This window comes from Dermacentor albipictus, chromosome 5 (genome assembly GCF_038994185.2).
Source record: "Dermacentor albipictus isolate Rhodes 1998 colony chromosome 5, USDA_Dalb.pri_finalv2, whole genome shotgun sequence".
NCBI classification, from domain to species: Eukaryota; Metazoa; Arthropoda; class Arachnida; order Ixodida; family Ixodidae; genus Dermacentor; species Dermacentor albipictus.
Window position 1 is genome coordinate 30477795 of NC_091825.1, and position 12052 is coordinate 30489846.

Consider the following 12052-nt stretch of genomic DNA (forward strand, 5'->3'; position numbering starts at 1 on the left):
AACTCTAACGATACCCCTCCTTGCCCCCCCCCCTTCCTATACCCTTATATCAATCGCAGTGTCGTTGCTTTGCCCACGTGCACAGAAAGCGCCACCACAAGGCGTCTTTGTTTATGTGGTTGGGTGTCGCATTTACGAATTTCTTTTTATTCCTGATAGCTATGGCCAAAAGTGCGACGTGTAATTAGAGCGGGTGCGATGAGACTCAAGAGCAGCTTCTGCGTCACTGCACATTCTTTGACACTCAACGACCTATTTTGAAAGCGAAACTCAACCTTCTAGGTAACAGAACGCTCTCAGAAGGAAATATTCTTGGACTATGGCCTATGCATTCTTGCATGCAAAAGGCCACAAGAGCACTTCTGCAATTCTTGAAGGACACTGGATTGCATGAACGCTTGTGACAGTGGAAATTCTTCTTTGACTGGCTGTCAATGACTGACGAATATTTTTCTTTTCTCTTTTTACATGTACATCCCTTTTCCCACTTCCCAAGTGTTGGGTAACCAACTGGGCTCTTCCTTGGTTAACCTCATTATCTTTTCGTCTTAGTTTCTCTCTCTCTCTTTATTTCCAACAGCATTTGGGGCTGCATCAGGTGAAAAGCGCTTCAAAACAACATGAAAGTCCTTGAGGGCCCATATACATGCATGACAGCGGGTTTCCAGACCGGATGTGTACAAATGTACACTCGCGCAATACTGCAATTAAGTGAGTAAAATAAAGAATAACGTAAAAAAATTAAAACTTATAACGAGTACAACGAGGGCAGGCATTCAATCAATACGTACATTGAGGAAATGTTTACCACATTAAGCCAACGCGAACACAATTCACAAAATAACGCAAAGAACAGTAAACACAATGCAACACAAGCTAACAATACTAATTTTAATGGTAATAAAACTACATAAAATAAATTTGTCTTCTGCTGTAGGTATCGAAGCCGGTGTTTTTTGTTAGCATTTGTTGAGTCAGGATGACAATGAAAACCTGACAGATTGCACTAAAGGGCGTGTGTACGAGAGCATAGTCATCCACCCACCGATTTCAACTCTCTTGAACTCTCGCTCACTCCAACACACGCGGTGGCAAAAGAGCTCTGATAGGCTCTGTCGTGTGGCACTTGCAATAAGTGTTCAAAAGAGCTAGCGATTCCCGTATAGTCCTTCATTAGGAAATGTGCAAAATAATATTTTTTTTCTCAACAGTCAGTGATGTGGTGTCGTCATGTCACTGTCGTCGTTTTATCTCAATCGTGCATTCACTTCCGTTGTAGTCGCATTCGTTCAGCCGTTGCAGACCTGTTCTCGTTGTTGCGTACAGTTAAGCAGCACTGCACACTATGTTGAGGGCACATTAAGGTCGACACTTTGGCTATCTTGTGACCAGTCATCTTTAAGAGGGCGGCCTCTTTTAGAGATGGCAGATTGGGGACACTGAACGAAGTTCCGAAGCGAATGCTCTCGCAGGAAATGCGATCGGAGATACACGATTCGCTGAACTCTGTTATGCGCTTTAGAGAGAAACTGTTTATGGCTAGCCGATTCGTCTATACGCTTGTACGTACATCCATCTGTCGGCCGCATGTAGCCCGAAAACTCCTCCAGCTCAACCCCATGCGCATGGAGGGAAAAATAGATAAAGAAGGCGCTCGATTAGCGAACGCTACCTAGATACCCCAAGGTCTGTTTACTTCGAACCATGAAGTCGTGCTACCTGACCCGCAATTTCGATTGACAAGGGTGGCGTGATGAAAGCGCTGACGTCAAACTCACTGTTGCCTTATTGGTAGCATCCCGATTATATTATATCTAGGTGGTGCTGGATTAGTTGTGCCAGTAGTGGCGTCGTTGCTCTTTGTCGCAGCCGAGCGCGCGCGCAGCAGTTTCTCTTCGGCTCCGAAATGGGTAGGCCATGCGTCATATCAGACAGCCTTCGATCAGCAACGCCGCGGCTAGAAGCGGGAGCGAGCTCGTCTACGTCGTTGCAATGCTGCAGCGTGGGCACCACAACAGGCTGATTTAACAAGAAGACTGTCATCCCAGTTAAGATTCTCACTGTTTGCAGATTATCTGTGCATTTGGACATCTGGGACTAATGTTCAGTTACTTCAGATGGCATAAATAATATTAACCATTGTTTTGATAGCGAAAGAGAGAGAGAGAGAGATATAAATCATTCTATTACACGTAAAGACAGCTGTATTGACACTCATTCAGAGGCAGGTAAAAGATGTCACCCTTAATCTGGAAAGAGCCTCTAACTATTGTTACACAGCTTCGATTTCTTGGAATAATTCTTAATAGGCAGCGGTTCTGCGCACCTGACATAAAAAACTCGAAAACGAGGTCAACGCGATAGTGACTGTACTTCGCACACTTGCGGGCACATCATGCGGTGGATCAGCGTCGTTCATTTTGACTGTTTACATTGTATTAATACGACAAAAATTGCGCATTCCACACCCATCTTACACTAACTTTAATACACGTCCGAAAGTGACTGTTAATACTTTTAGCTAGAGGACTGCGCATAAGTCTAAGAGTTCCCCGAGCGACTTCTACCTTTCTTTTCATAGTTGAGGCTCGCCAATTACCGTTTCCAGTTATGAGAACTACAAAACATGCCAAAATTTTTTTCTCTGAAAATACAGCATAACAGCCACCCATTGGCTCTAGAAATAACGAAACTAGATAGAAGCTATGTTTATAAAGAAATTCAAGGAAAATGTCTATATATTACCTAGCAAGGAATTTTGGAACTCCGACGTCGAATATCTTTCATGGCTGCCTACGCTTCCCAAAATCGAAGTGTCGGTAGACGGGATATTAAGAAAAAGAGACATGTTCATTCAAGCTGAGCAACAACTAGCACTTCAACAGATAAATATGCGATATTCAGGATACAGACGAGTCTATACAGGTGGCTTCAGTGCAGCAAGCTCTTCAACTTCAGGATTCATAAAAGGGCAGCACCTCAATACACAAGAATCATTTAAGTTAGCGAATGCGACTTCATCCCTAACGGCTCAACAATTCGAAATGCTATGTACGATAAGATTTATAACTTCAATGAGAGATGCGCGAAAATGGGTGATAACCAGCGATTAACAGGCGGCACTAACATCACTCTGCACCACGAAATGAAAAGAACAACAACATCAATGATAGCATAATATACGAAACACTTAAGTACCTCAGAAAGGCAAGCGAAGTGAAGCATGACATAGCATTTCAGTGGATACCAGGACATTACAAATCTCTGGCAAGACATCAACGTATGAAACAGTACGACAAGCACACCTTAAAGGTGATGTGGTTCCCTCCCAATATCAAAGAATGAATCACGCTGCGTTGTAACGGCAAGGTCTTTCAAAATGTATAGGAATACTTGGTTTGGACAGAATTCTAAGAGCTGTGATTTGTATCATATGAATTCGTTTGTTGAATTCAAATTTACAGTGTCATTACACAAAAGTATGGAAAGTCTTATTCGTTGAGTGAGGCTCGCAAGTGCGTGCATAAAACATTTCGTACATAGAATTGGACATGCAGAAGCCCCCGAATGGGACTGTGGATTTGTAGATGAAGATCTACATCACCCCCTTTTAGATTTCCTACGTCACGACACACCAAGACGCCACGTTAAATCAACTCTGATGACATTAGTTCGAAGACCTTTCAGTTTAGAGAAACTTTTTGTCCGTTGGCCAACAACAACCTTGCAGAAGAGCTACTTAAAAGCTCTGAAGTTTTCTCGTAGACAGCGGCATTGTTGGCAGTTATTAACGCTTTTAATGTTCAGTTTATTTCAGTGTCGCTGTATATATGTACGTGTTTGTAGATTATCTTACGTTAGCTGTTCTGTTCTGTATATGCGTGATAATGCATTTACACGATTTATGCACCACCCACTGACTTGACACTGTACTGTTAGTTGACTATTATCGGCATTTACATGATGTATGCGCCACCCGCTGACTAGAGACTGTATTATTGGTGACATCGTTATTTGTATGTTTGAGACTTTAGTCCTGTGGAGTTATTCTAGATGTATATTGCATGTACCACGTATTTTTTATACATCATAGTATTACTGAGAACACGTTGTTTGACAACTTCTGTTGCTTGCATGAGAAGGTTGTTTGGCACCTAATCTTGAGCCCTGCATGTTGTAGGTTGGACCCATGAATTCAAGAGCTAAGGAGTATCTGGCGCCTAAATTGTGCGTCAACATCTCATTATAACATATCATTAAAAAAATTAGCTCGTGCAGCTGAGCACAACAAGCAACTGCGTACCGAGGATCCGGCAGCCTACCGAGCAGTCGTTTATTGAACCATCGGGATTAACTTAGTGATAAACACCGGGGTGGCGCGTTGCAGTTCTCTGGTTAACGCTCTTTACGAAGTGTTATGACATTGACTTCTACAACATCTGACCGAAGGCTTAAAAAAAAATGTCTGGATAAACGTTTATAATGCATGAAGGACCTCTAAGACAGCCAACTATTCGGACTAAGCACGCTTACCCTAACATTACTTTTATCCAAGCTCACAAAATTGCAGAAAGCTATTCTGGTGAGTGCATATAAAGGCGCCACATTGAAGTTCACCCGATCTGCGCAAAAGCATCTGCAACGTATTACTTACAACTGAGTACTGAGGCAGTTTGAAAGAAATATTGTTATTCTTTTGTTTCAATGGCGAAAAAAAATCATGGAGGTGCTGGGTATCGATCCCAGTACCTCTCGCATGCTATGCGAGCGCTCTACTATCTGAGCTACACCCCCGACACGATCGCTCGGTAACCCAGTTGCTACCGTATTGTGCTCTTCGAGTGAAACTAGGTCGAAGGAAAGCGAACGGCAGAGGTGATGAAGGGGGTGGGGGGTGGCGACCGGTTGGCGCAAGAGTCCCGCTTCGCATAATAAAAGCACAGCCTACCGCTCGAAACACCACTTTTGATTGCGGTGGGGATCAGAACATCGTCTGCCACATTGACGTAAACGAGCACATTTGTATTTAAGAAACCAGCGCCAAAACATATATTTGTATATATGTATGTAGGTCGCTTGACGGTAAAGAAGTGTCGATCAATCGGTGTAGAGTCACGTAAGCAAACACCACCGCAAAGAGAGTCATTTTGCTTGGATATAACAATGTACTTCCTGATATATCTTCATACTCCTGCTAAGCTCCTTTGCATCAGAGAGTAATTTCTTTCTTATACCTAGTAGAAGTTATTTCGTCTTGAAGTCGTGATAAGCACGTGATAATGATGGTTTTGACACAGATGACTGTGTGCAAGCACGGACTAATCAACCCCTCCATATTTTAAAGCTAATTTCTCAAATTAACAAGTAATTATAGCTTACAATAAACGGGAGGTCTAATGATACTTATTCATAGATGCTTAACATGTGCCAGTTTGGTGACTGCTAGCAACAAAACGTTGACTCACCATCCCGGGCCTGGGGAAGTGGATGTTCCGCGAAGCTGCCGCAAAACCACCACAACTGCTGCTTAAGGGGGTATGCAAGGCTTTATATATGGTTAAGATACTTGCTTTCTGTGGGTTCTTTATTGAAATGTGTGCTGTTATGTTTGTTGTTTGTGTGATTTCAATGAATGTGTACACTGTTCGCTTCATTTTACTGGGCGCTTGTAGCCTGTGCCTTACAGGTGTATGAGCCATTGTATTTTTGCTCGCATACGAAGATATGAGCTAATGCATTTTATTTTGTTTACAGGGCTATGATTCATTGCTGATGATGATAGCTGCTTGTTTTAAGCTTTTTTTGAAACGTACGCTGTTCTGTACGTTGTATGCGTGATTCCGATGAATGTATCAGCTGTTCCTTTCACTTTACTGAGAGCTTGCAGGCTGTGCATTACGAGGGCGATGAGCCTTTGCATTTCTTCCTTGCTTAGCGAGGCATGAGACATTGTTGATGTTGATCATTTTTACTCACGCAAGGACAGGAAAAACCACCGAAAGGCTAACAGCTTCGCTGTAGTAAAACGTGACTATTTTCTAGTTAAATTAAACTCGAATGCACTGATTCTTAAAAAAGAAACTAGCATCCTTTAAGCAGAACGGCAGTTTCCTTTTATGTTAGTCAACTTCAATTTCAGAAGTACAGGGCCAGAATAGTTTTATTTTAAAACCACTTTATCGAAGAGATTTTGTGTGCTTGAACGATCGGACAACACTTGAGCGATTAATAAACCCATGTGCGTGTTAAGACAGTTGTAATATTCTCACGTAATAGTGACGGTGAATCATACAGCGGCAAATATATGTGAATGATGAAACTAACTTTTATTGGGCTAACTTGTGCGCACAAAAATAAGTTACACTGAAAGTACATCTACAGCGGCGAACACGGTAGGCGATCGTTGAAATCGGATCTGATGGTCCAGCGCCTCAGCTTTTTTACGTAAGTAATCGAAAGTTCCAGCATGTTCCACAGTAATTTCTGGTGCCCACGTGTCTTCCATAAAGTTGTACGTAATTCGCGTCGCACATACAATCAGATTGCACAAGCTTTGATGAGAAAATGCAGCAGATAGGACCATCTATAACAGTCGAGAAACTTCCGACACATGCGGGCGCGTCCTGCGCTGAAAGACAATAATTGTTTGACGGTGAAGAACGGTCACCCGAAAAAGTTAAGCAAGCACACGTGTCAATATAACGCAAGATAAATGGCATGGAACAGTTTTGGTGCATATAATGATTTGGTCTAGAATATGGAGCTGGTCGAAGATCGTGCTGGACTCTGGTTCTTTGTTAGTGGACGCGCTGAAACCCGCCGCAATCACATTTTTTTGTGACTACCGCGTGTCAGCATTTCATTCATTAAGAACCATTGAATACCTCACCCCTCCTATATAGCTCAGCATATACGTGCAGGGCAGGCAGCTGGAATATGACAAACCTAGTGCATAAAAGAGAGACGTAAATTCGGTGAAAGGAAGGCTCCGTGACATTACCAGGAGACCCAACCGACTTTTTCAATGCTGAGCCTTAGCGGTCAGTTCCAGCAAAGTGACAAATTTATACAACGTTACTTACATAACATGGCACCCCGCGAGCAAAGGTACATCGACGACAGGAACGTGAAAAAATAAAACTCGCTTTGTTCGTAACCCACTCGCACTAACTGAAATTGATGAGTGGAATAAAAGGTTCGCAATGCCAAAATAGTACTACAGTCATTAAAATAAGCTTATAATCAAAAGTGGATATGAAATTCTGCCCTATCATGGCATCCATACTCTGTATACTCTCGCTGGGAGAAGTACATCACGCTGGCTGGCTTTGTTCAACATATTCGGCGAAGGAAAATTATCGTGCTGAAAACTTCATTACGATACAGGGATAGGCATTGTTTCCTTACGCTTCATGCCCATTCCTTCAAGACAACCACTGCCATTATTTAGTTGTCCATTAAAGCAGTAAATACCACTTGCGCATAACTTCGTCAATAAACTGAATCGCCAAGGATATACCGTTTGTGAAAAAGCAATTGTGTATAAAGAGTGAAACAACAATCCATGGGCAAATTTGTACGAAGCCAAGAGCACAATCGCCAGTGCCTTTTTCGAGGTAAGTTTTCTTCTCGGCAACTTTAGAATCAATCTCTACAGAATGACCAGCATATGCACACTTTAGAACCACAAAACATTTACCTCCTTTTAGAGATCGCAGAAGGGTCTAATTGATGGCACCCCGAAATCAACCGCAGCGCCTGTAGCAAAATACACTTGTCATACTGCAAACGAGAGCGCCATCCAAAAGACACTCCATTTTTCTCCGATATACAGGGGACAGTTATGCGGAGCTATTCATTGAAACTATAGCCAGCACGGACCGGCACCTCGGACTGCAAGGTCGTGGGACATGACACCACTAGACTTCTTGCGGGGCTACGTGAAAGATCGCGTGTATTTATCAGCGAAACCACCACATCGGAAGCCCTACATTCAAGAATAAGCAGAGCCTGCCACGAAATTCCAACGTCGTTGGGCAAAGCTGCAACAGCGCAAAAAACAGGCGGTTTGCCTGCCTTTCGCATTGTTGCACGAGTTTTACATGACGTTGCGGGAGGGTGGATTATCAATGTGCCCCTATTGCAAGTCAGAAATCGTATGTAGCTACTGAATTACTATTAAAAGCAAGGGTTATTAGAGGAGCAGTAAGGATAGAAAGGCCGTAATGTATTGAAGGTTTATTGGTTTATTTGGAGGAAAAAAATGGCTGTGGCTTAGGTAAGGTTAAGCCCAGGATGCGAAGCATACTAGCCTTTATTTTAGTTGTTGAACCACTGTTTAGCCTGGTGAACTGCTGTTGCTTGGCTATATTTGGTTCGGCTAGACGAAGAAACAACTCATGCATTACTGCTTCGCCTTCAAGAGTGGAACGCGACAGCGTTCCCGTCGACCCGCCAAGGGGTGTAAGACAATGGGCTACAGGGCAGCGACTACGCGCCCCGCATTGGACGCGGTGAGCGTCGAGCAAAGCAGCGTTCGGCGCGGCAACGAAATGTGCGCCTGAGCAAGAGACGCATGCCTTAGAAACAGCTCGTTTCTAAGGCAACACCGCATTCACTAGAGGCGCTTTTGTACCGCTTTGAAGCATCGTACTCGTGGCTCAGTGGTAGCGTCTTCGTCCCACACTCCGGAGACCCTGGTTCGATTCCCACCCAGCCCGTCTTGCAAGAGTTGAGCCAAAGCCACTTCTCCTCTGTCGTGACGTCACGGTGTCACGTGGTTTCAAGGCGACACCGCCGCGCCTGAGGAGCTGGGTTGAGCTCTCGTAATATGCTTCGCATAAAAGAGATTTTCCATCAGAGAAGAGATACAACTTAACGTGCATGAAATATTCAAAAACAAATTGACGACGCTGTTTATTCAAACCACGAAGTTAAATATGCTATCGTAGAAAATTCATTACGATAACATGCACGTTTGGCATGGCAAATTTAATAAGCAGGTGAGGTAAGATAACCTTTCAACATGCATTGGGAGATTTACGCGTCAAGAAACCGACAGAAAAGAATGCAACTAATGGGTTACACGTTCAGCATAACGTTGAAACTTCGGGTACGTTGCTATCTTGCCATTTGCCTTTGCCGAGGCTAGGTATATTTAGGCTGCTCCGTACGCGCAGTTTTAATGCGACAGCGTTAAGGAGCCCGTGAAGTCGAAAATTCAGCGCCCGGTGTACGGCGTCAGACGTCGTTCGACAAAAAGTTTCGAACCACACATATACTGCCGCTCATGTGACGCAAGAAATCCACTGAAGTAATTGAATTTCTTAAGCTAAAATACGGGGAGAAATCGCAAACTAAGACTTACACACAACCTGCACACATGATAGCTCTCGTACTGTAATTTTATTATGCGAGAGAGCATAATTCAGTTACGCGAAAACTCAGACAAACTCCTTTTCCCGCGTTTCTACAATGCACAGACTGGAGACGGTGTCCGCATTGGCGCAAGCCGGCGCGTAAATATCTCGGAGTCCACGGAACGGCGCGCCCGCTTTCTTGAAAGAATTCCAGATGACGCTCGCCTCCGCCGCACCGCGGCCCATGCAAGAAGCCGCGTTACGACCAGAAAGCCTGCCTTCGTGCACAGCGTTCGCCGCAAGTGTTTCCCGGTAAATATTGTTACGGTGAAGTGAAGGAAGACGTTGAATTAGACTAGAGAAAGACGAAGTCTGGCGGTTGCCTGAACGCCATATCCATCATTTGTAAATATAAGTTATTTTACACTCGTGGGCCTGCTTTCTTCCCGCAACATTTTGGTGGAAGGTGCGGGGTACCACCACGGAACTTCGCAGCGGACGTCATCTACCTGCTGCCACAATGGCAAATCAACCGACACAAGCGACAACGCCTCGGCAGCCCGTGCCCACGGTCATCCTCACTCACCCACGGGACCCGGGAACATTTTGTGGCACGGACAACGTCGACGTCGAGGACTGGCTTACGATGTACGAGCGAGTGTGCGACAACAACAGGTGGGATCCTACAATGATGCTTGCAAACGTAATATTTTATCTGAAGGGAACTGCGAAGCAATGGTATGACACACATGAAGCTGACCTAACGAGCTGGGATGTTTGCAAAGAAAAAATGCGAGACCTGTTCGGCAGACCTGTCGGTCGTCAGCTGGCAGCTAAAAAAGAACTTGCGTGCCGCGCTCAGACGTCCACAGAATCCTATGTCGTGTACATACAGGATGTGCTGGCCCTCTGTCGCAAGGCTGATGACAACATGACCGAGGCAGACAAGATTGGCCATATATTGAAAGGTATTGCAGACGATGCCTTCAATCTCTTGATGTGTAAGGATTGTGCCACTGTGGATGCAATTATTAAGGAGTGCCGGCGCTTCGAACAAGCGAAGGGCCGCCGCGTCACTCAAACTTTCGACCGGTTGCCCAATACCGCCGCGACATCTTCTTGCGAAGACCCGCCGCGGTTCGTTCAGCCCGCAGGACCGGAAGAAATAACGCGCATCGTTCGCCGTGAGCTTGAGGCCATGGCCCCGGCTCCCGTTCGTTCAGACTGTCGGGAAAGCGTACCCGCTATCTCCCTTATACAAGCGGTCGTTCGGGAGGAAATAGCAAGTTTGGGCATTCCATCTCTCTGCTCAGTCCGCCATACCAACACCTACCAAATTTCTCCGACCGCTCGCTCCCGGACGCAAAGCTTTCCACCACTCCGTCGCAACCCAGCTGAATGGCGCACAGCGGATGATAAACCCATCTGTTTTAATTGTTCCGGTATTGGACACATCGCCCGTCATTGCCGCAACCACTGGTCGTCGCCTCCTCGGTGGTCGTCTCCGAGTCACTACAGCCAAGTACCCGACAATCGCACTTTCTCGCCCTATACGCCGACTAGGAACATCAACGCCGACAGTGCTCCACCAAGATCCAGCCGCTCCCCGTCTCCGCAAGGTCGTAGATCCCGTTCGCCTCTCGTTCACCGCTCTTCGTCCCCTTCTGCAACCGGTCGCTTCGCTTCGGGAAACTAGGCGGTGCAGCTCCCGGAGGTGAAGCTGCAACTCCGACCCGGCCCACAAATCCTCTATTGACCCTGCCTACATGTGGAAACCTGCTGGACATTGAAGTCGATGGCGTTCCTGTTAGATCTCTCGTTGATACAGGAGCGCAGCTTTCAGTTATGAGCGCTGCTCTCCGCCGCCGGCTCAAAAAGGTTCTGACCCCCGCCGTACCGTGCACCGTGCGAGTCGCCGATGGGAGTACGTCACCTGTCCTTGGAATGTGCACAGCACGTGTGACCATTGGGGGCCATTATACCGTTGTTCTATTTATCGTCCTTGAACACTGCCCACACGACCTAATTCTCGGCCTCGACTTCCTTTCGAAACACTCTGCCCAAATTGACTGCTCCGCAGGTGTTGTACAGTTGGACCTGCCGCTTCCTGCCGACGCAACCACTTGTGCTCCACACCGCTTATGTGCTGCTGAATTTGCAAGGCTGTCTCCACAGGCTGCTACAAATGTCCTGCTGACGCCCTGTCCTCCCGTACCTGATGGCGAGTACGTCCTGTCGCCGCTTACTGACGTGGTTTTGTCGCGTAATATTGCCCTACCGAGCACCTTAATTCGGATCCGCGAAAACTGCGCTCGCGTGCCCATCCTCAATTTTGGGTTCTCGTCACATGTTTTGCCACACGGTATCGCCATAGCGCATATCACTCCTTTGGAAGAATTTCAGATTTCTTTTTTGACCTCTGAATCCTTCCTCAGTACGAACGGACCTTTGTCATCCACTCCTTCGTACTCGACGCCCGCGGACGATGTTTCTAAGATGATCGCCCCCGACCTTCCTTCCGAGCAAACAACAGCTCTTCGTCATCTCCTGTCATCTTATCGGGACATCTTTGATTTGGACGACCGTCCACTTGGCCAGACATCTGTTGTCACGCATCGCATCAACACCGGTGACGCCAGCCCCATTCATAGGCGGCCATATCGTGTCTCGGCAACAGAAAGGGCCATCATACA